We start from the raw sequence: 7,098 nt of genomic DNA, 5'->3' as shown, positions 1-7,098 counted from the left end.
ACGATTGCCCATGAGACAGGACAAGCGCTGCGGGGAACCGTTTAAAAACAAATCGACATAGCACACAGGTTAAAAATGGACGGCAACTCACACATGACCCCAAATGGGTAAAACACTATAGAAAAAAAAAAAAAAAAAAAAAGGCAAATCTTCGGTGCCGTCTTCACTCGGGCCCACCGCTGTGCATGCAAAAGCGGGGAGACAAAAAAGGATTTGTTTTCCCTGCAGCGCCTTCACCGTCTGCGACAATATATATATAAAAAAGGGGTTAAAATACTAAAAGAATCAATATCTGTGGTGCCTACTGATACAGAAAAGATTAAAACAAAAAACAAAGCCGCAGCAGTCAGTCTGTCGACTTACACCAGTTTAAAACAAATTAAAACACACTGATGTGTCGGGTCCTTTGCCCGCAGCCAGAAATCCACCTGGCAAAGCAGCAGCTCGGTACTCTGTCCACAAGTTCGTGTCACACCCTAATAAATGTGGGTCAGTGGCGATGAAGTCCACTATACCGTTCTCACGGGAGCAATGTTTCCCACCGTTCTAACAGAAGTTTAGGGGAGGACGCGTATCAGACTTTCATAGACAGGAGTTAAGAAACACCAACTTGCCCAACTCGGACCAAGCACTCGCAGCTTCAGGTTTGCAGAGGAATCCCCAATTGCCCACACCTGCGCTTATGAAAGGAGCGAAGACCAGCTCCGCCCACCAGGGGCGGTCCCAAGTCTCCAGGTCTCACCTGTCACACTTACATTATCTAATATCCCTCTGAGGCAGAAACATTCATGTAGAAACAACATTTTTTATATACAGCATATGATTGCAAGGTCAAGAGTTTAAAGCCTATGCTGCTAGTCTAATTTCATTGAAGCTGGTTTGCTAAATTAAAACTGGCAGTAAGGAGCTGAATATAAACAACTCTGAGGCACTTGCTGAAAGTAGATGCTGTGATATTGAAATGACTGACATTTTAAGCAGGAAAAGCAGGTGGTTCAACCTGGCCATGCTGAAGACTATATGAATGTGAAACAGGGTGGTGTTAAAAGTATATACACATGCTGGCAAACACTGCATGAGTAAAAAGACTGTCAGCACTTGAAACAAGCCTCTTGAACAGCATCCTGGGAGCTGATGATTGGGCAATTCTGCTTTCAAAGACCTTTACTGTGCAGAAAGCCACCAAATAACCTAACAGAGAAATCTGGACTCTCACTGTGCACACGCATAAGAGCTCCTCAATTACTGGCACAAATGATGCCTTTGATCACAACAGGCAACAGTTTGCACTGCAGAGAAAGACTATCATCCAGGTAAAGTTGTGCTTGCTTTAAAATGGCTCCTCTGCTGTGATCCTGCTCGTTCTGAAGACACATCTGACACAAGAGCAGCGGTTTTTCACTGAGTGGTATTTTCTTTTTGGGATTTGTTATTCATATACACCAGAATACTATGTTACGCGTACTATGTTTGTTTGTAATGAAACTGAACACAGAATTGCCAAAACCAAGTGTGCTGCCATAACCTCCTGTCTGAAACGCACAGAGCAGAAATAATCAGATTTAAAGTCTGGTATAAAAATGTTCCTTTGTTGTGTAAATTTTAACTCACCTGTTTAAATTGTATGAGGGCTTGAATATGCATAATTAAAAGTATGGCATCTTTGAATGGCAGGTGGGTGCTGTCAAAGGGTGCTCTCTGTCAGGCATCACAGGAGCTAAATGGAGTCAACATCAGAAATCATCTTACAGCTCTGTTAAAAAGTGTTGGGGCTCTGTAGCTAATTTCACTCTTCATAACAACTGAAACTGAGTGTAATACATTAACAGTTCAGTCTGAAATCAGTCGAATGTGACTGGCAGATAATCTCCTTCTGAGCTCTTCATGCACTACCCAAAAACTCATCTATCTCTGTACGTCTGGGCTTAAAGCTCGGCGTGTGGGCTACATTAATTCAAGTCTGCGAACTGGTTCTTTCAACCATGCTTCATGTGTTTAAATTAATACACAGTTTGCAGCCTTTCCAAGAATTCTAGCTTTGGTGAGTGAGGTTCTAGCATTTATTAGTCTCTTTCTTAGCATTAATTAGCAGGTGTCTCTGTTTGTGCGTTACACCTGTACAGTCTATGTATATATGACAAGCAAACTGGCATTAGCTGATGACTAAGTAGCTCATAATATTGGTTTGTTATTGCTTTTGGTGGATTTAAGTCCTAAACAAGATCTTGAATTTCACCTCAGGTCACACCGTCCAAATACAGCCTTTCATAAGGTTTAATATAACCTCTATGTTAATGTAGGTTCTTGATATATTTTGGTCTCCAGCGAGACAAGCACACCTCTGTTGCTAACAAAGACTGGCAAAGCAAAAGGAAAGCTGACAAGACAGGCAGGAGACACCTGTTTTTACCGGCTCTAATATTTAGAATCAAAGAAATAAAAGGAAAACTCTTTACATAAAACAAGAGACTGGACGTTGACGATTGGATGTCACATGAAATCATCCTTTTCTTGCCAAACTAGTGTAGAAAGAGTTCAGGAAGAGATTGTCTGTGACACATTAGGTTCAGCTGAAGGAACAATGAATTACACTTCAGTTTTCAGACTCTTCTCTAAACTCTTTCAGTGGGGAGCAGTGCTGTCTGCACAGCTGTGATATTACATTATATTATATATTATATTCTAACATTATTGTCATTAATGATCTGACGTTAAGAAACCTAAAAGGAGTGTGTGGAGGCCCCTGGAAACGATTTTGATTTATGGGCTCCAGAAACAGCAGCGCAGCCCCGTCTGTGATTTATAGGCTGAACCAGCTGAGGACTGAGGCCCATGTTTCCAGCTGCTGTATCACACAACACTAACCAGAGCGTTTACTTTGGAACCTACGAGAAATCAATGAATACACGGCGTTTGGTAAATATTGACACACACATGTTGTTTAAGCAGTATAAATACTCTACAGCTGCTGTTACAATTACTTTCAACTTTAAAGTCATTAGATAAAGTGCTATAGACAAAACAGCTGTCAGTAATTATTCAGTTAACTGCCTGTAAGCTATACATGGCCGCCGGTCATAAGTTCAGTAATTTATTGTTTAAAAACGACCGTTTAAAGAGAACAAAAAAGATGTTTGCAGACAATCGTGTTCTCGTTAGGACCTCATCAGATCTGTGATATTCTTTCACATACAGCAGTTTCTGTGCTGGGATGAGAAATAACTCCTCACTGTTGCTAACCTCAGTGTGACAGAACTTGTGTGTTAGCAGAATATTAATCCTCCTGGGTCGTGTGCTGTTAAGCCTCCAGAGGCACTCGCTGCTTCACCACTGTAACCTGCTTCTGTCAGGATATTTATTTCAGTTTGGCTTCAGCTACCCTCCTCTAACAAGTGTTTTACATGAATTTGCTGCTACATGAGGAATAAGGGAAGGTTTGCTGAAGAAAATAAAAACAGCATTTAATGCCACATTTTCTTTATCAAGGCTAAATGCTGCTCTGAAAACATTTGTAATGTTTTTATTCACATCTTGAGCTTCTTCAGAAGATGAGTGCAAAAATCGTATGTATAAATTTAAAAACTACATAGAAAGGGTGTATTAAAAAGCTAAGCCTCAAACTGCGACCTCAGTACGACAAACATCTTGTGTCTTTTAGTTTTTGATGACAGACTGGACCCTCTTGGGCATGGATGATACCGATCTCTCACACAAGGTTTTGTTGCTCTGCTTTCCACTTTGAAAAACACCAGAGGTGTTCAGATTCAAGTCAAATGACAGGTCGCACTTTCCCTCCTTTTAAACAATCTCAGCTGTTTCAGTGTTTTTGGGATCTTTGTAAAAAATGATGTTCCTCTTCTTTCAAGCTTCACGAAACTAAGAGGCTTTTTCCATTTCTCCACCATGCAATCCCACGTAAGCACACTCCCACCCCGATGCTTTGCACTCAGCACAGTCACTGCAGTAGTGCCAGTCAGGTGCCCGTTTAAGTCCAAAGTATCCTTTTGGTTTAATCCAACCGATGGTTCTGCTGCTCCATCACATTTGCTTAATCATGCTCCTTCGTGAGCAGTGGTTTTCTTTAGCATTAAACTCCATCACATAGGTGACAATCATTAAACATCACATCTATAATGTCATGCACAGGTAGGTCTGTAAGCTTCTGGACAGTGAAACATTTGTTTTTTAATTTAGTTTCTTTACACCACTACAGTCGATTTTAAAACCAAGTAATGAAAACGTGATTGAAGACTTTCAGCTGGAATTTAAGGGCTTTACCAAAAGTGATGGATTAACCGAATTACCTGATCCTGGGTCACACTGGGAGCTCCGCTGAACCGCTACCAGCTGCAGCGTCAACACTTGGAACCAACTGTAGCCCTTTTCTCTCCACATTTGTTATGAAATAACAAAAATAAGGTAACAGGCCTCACCTGTCCCACAAGACAATGTGGGACCGTCTAAAAATGACTGTAATTACTACACAGTTCAGGCGGAACTTAAGTCGATTGTAATAAAGCAGAAAGTGATGTATAGAAGAAAAATAACAAAAACAATCCCGGTGTCCAAAAAAAATAAACAAATGGACCGAACTGTAAACTGTGCCTTCTGTTATTAGCAGTGTAGCGCTCATATAGACTATCAATAAAAGATAGACATAGCAATCATGATGTCAGCCATTGATTAGTGAAGCTCAATTCTGAAACCTCGAGCTGAGGATTTTCATCATCACCTTCTGGGTATATTGATGTTGCGTGGACACGATGAGCAATGTGCAGATCTGAATATGAAGCAGGCAGAAACTTCAAGCTTACAGTGCACCAACATTTCCAGTCACACTAAAAACACAGTCGACTTTACTGCATTTCTTTACCTTCAATGTGAAAGTCATTTACGAAATGGAAATCATGTTATATCCAGTAACTTGAAACTAGCAAGTGACCGAATAAATTCATTCAGGGAAGTTTTTACTGAGGTCACAGGTCAAGTGAGCAGCAGGGAAACTTTCTTGTAGGCGTCTATGCAATCATACTTTGTATTACTTCCAGAGAAGTCGTCCCTGCTAAAAAAAGATTGCAGGTATAAGGATTTGCAGACCTCTGGGGTCTATCTACAGTGATGTGGAGAAAAATCTAGAGGAATTAAGAGTAAGAATAAAGGTGCAGTTAATCAAACCCATTGACAGGTGTCCTTCACCTGTAGATGAAAAACGCAGCAATGTGACATGTCATCAGTTAATATTCTTACTAAATATTTTTTTGATACCTCATTAAGGATAAGGATACGCTTTATTTGTCAGTTGCAGTTGCCTGCAGCTGACAGTGAAATAGACAGTGAAATATGTAACATATGGGGGCAAAGTCAGGAGAAAAAAAGGGTTCTGCCCATCATGATTTCCAACCAGTGAGTCATCATGAGGAGAAAACACAAAAACTCCATAGCACATAAAGGAGCACAGATATCATCACACTGTAACACCATGAAACACAGACAAGCAACATAAGGGCGGGGGTACACCGATGTACACAGCTGCCACGGACGCCTCCAGCTGAGCCGCTGTCTCCATCGGTTCAGCTTGAGAAAGTGTCCTTTAGCCTGTTAGGCAAAGATCAACAGTCCACAGCCTACGCAGGTGGCCTTGAGTCAGTTTGTTCTCGTTATCGTATCTCCTGGAAGAATGTTGTTGTTCTCCTCAGCATCAACCTTCAAGCAGCTGGCGCCGTCGGGGGTGGGGGTATAGCCGCATTGTAGATGGAGGTAACTGTTTTTAGGTCGAACGAACTGCACCCATTTTACACTCGTTCTAATGTCCATCACTGGTCTCCAGGTGTATCTCTCTTTGAAGAGCCGTGAGCTCCTCCGAGATCTTTCCCATATTTCGTTCAGTAAGGACAGTCTGAGCACTCACCGCTCTTCCCACAGTTTCCATCAGAGCGGCGAGCCTTGTGGGGTTTTGAACAGTAGTCACCGCTTTCTTCAATTTCCGGTAAGCCAGGGCCAAGCCAGCTCCAAACAGCAAGAGCCCTGTTATCATGGGTCCGAATAAGTAGATGTCTTCAATGTCTTCGATAGGCAGTCTCGCCAGGACACGACACTTCTGCCACCCGTCCATCGTGTATCCAGCAAGTGTCCCTCCGGGACACTCGGGCTCTCCCGAACCCAGGCTTCTCGTCAAGAATAGAGTGTCAATTGCATTAAGGGACCAGTTGATCAAATCCATAGTTCTGCTTTAGTTTTAGGGAACAAGAGTGAGAAAGAGAGACTCTCTCAGGGCTAGAGTCAGACAAGACAAGGACATAGAAGCAGCAGCAGGGAAGATAAGGGAAGGAGAGGGTGAAAGATGCGTCCGCCTCCTCCAAGAGCCAGAAGATATATAATATATATATTACACCTGCTTTTTTTCTTTTCTTTCACAAATGAACAAGCTGATATTTGACAAGAGACACCCAGACTGGCTAATTGATGTCTGGATCCCCAAGGATCCCCAGAAGGCCCTGTCCCATCCAACTACCAGCCAATAACCTGCCTCAGTACCACATGGAAGCTCCTGTCAGGTATCATAGTGGCTAAGATGAACACACACGGCTCAGTACATAAGCAGGGCGCAGAAAGGAGTTGGCAGGAATACCACAGGGGTGAAAAATTGGACCAATGAAGAGGCCGCTGGGAAAGCCGCAACCACCCAAGACCTGCAGAGGGTCAGGCTGAGGAGTCAGCTGAATGGATAAAACAAGATCCAGGGAATCCACACCTACGCCCTGCTGCTGAGCAAGCACCCTGCTAGGATAGTAAGATGACCAAAGGAGGCTATAGAGGCCACTGACATCAAGACAGGGAAGCTCCCGACCAATCATGGAGAATTTCACCCCAAATCCAGCACCCTGAGACTTCACACTGAGCAAAACCACTGCCCAAGATGAGAAAACAAACATCCATGAGGACATCAGGAAGATCACAGACGACCATGTGATTCCTGAATACCTCAGGCAAGAGGAAGAACCATCATGGAAGGATAGGCCCCCGCATGCTATGTACCACCCGCAGATAGAAGAAGTGGCTGACATCCAGAAATCCTACCAGAGGCTGGAAAAGGTGGAC

Source organism: Simochromis diagramma, unplaced genomic scaffold, assembly GCF_900408965.1.
Source record: "Simochromis diagramma unplaced genomic scaffold, fSimDia1.1 OVJJ01000334.1, whole genome shotgun sequence".
NCBI lineage: Eukaryota > Metazoa > Chordata > Actinopteri > Cichliformes > Cichlidae > Simochromis > Simochromis diagramma.
The sequence above is the reverse complement of the archived record's forward strand: the minus strand, read 5'-3'. Positions refer to the sequence as shown.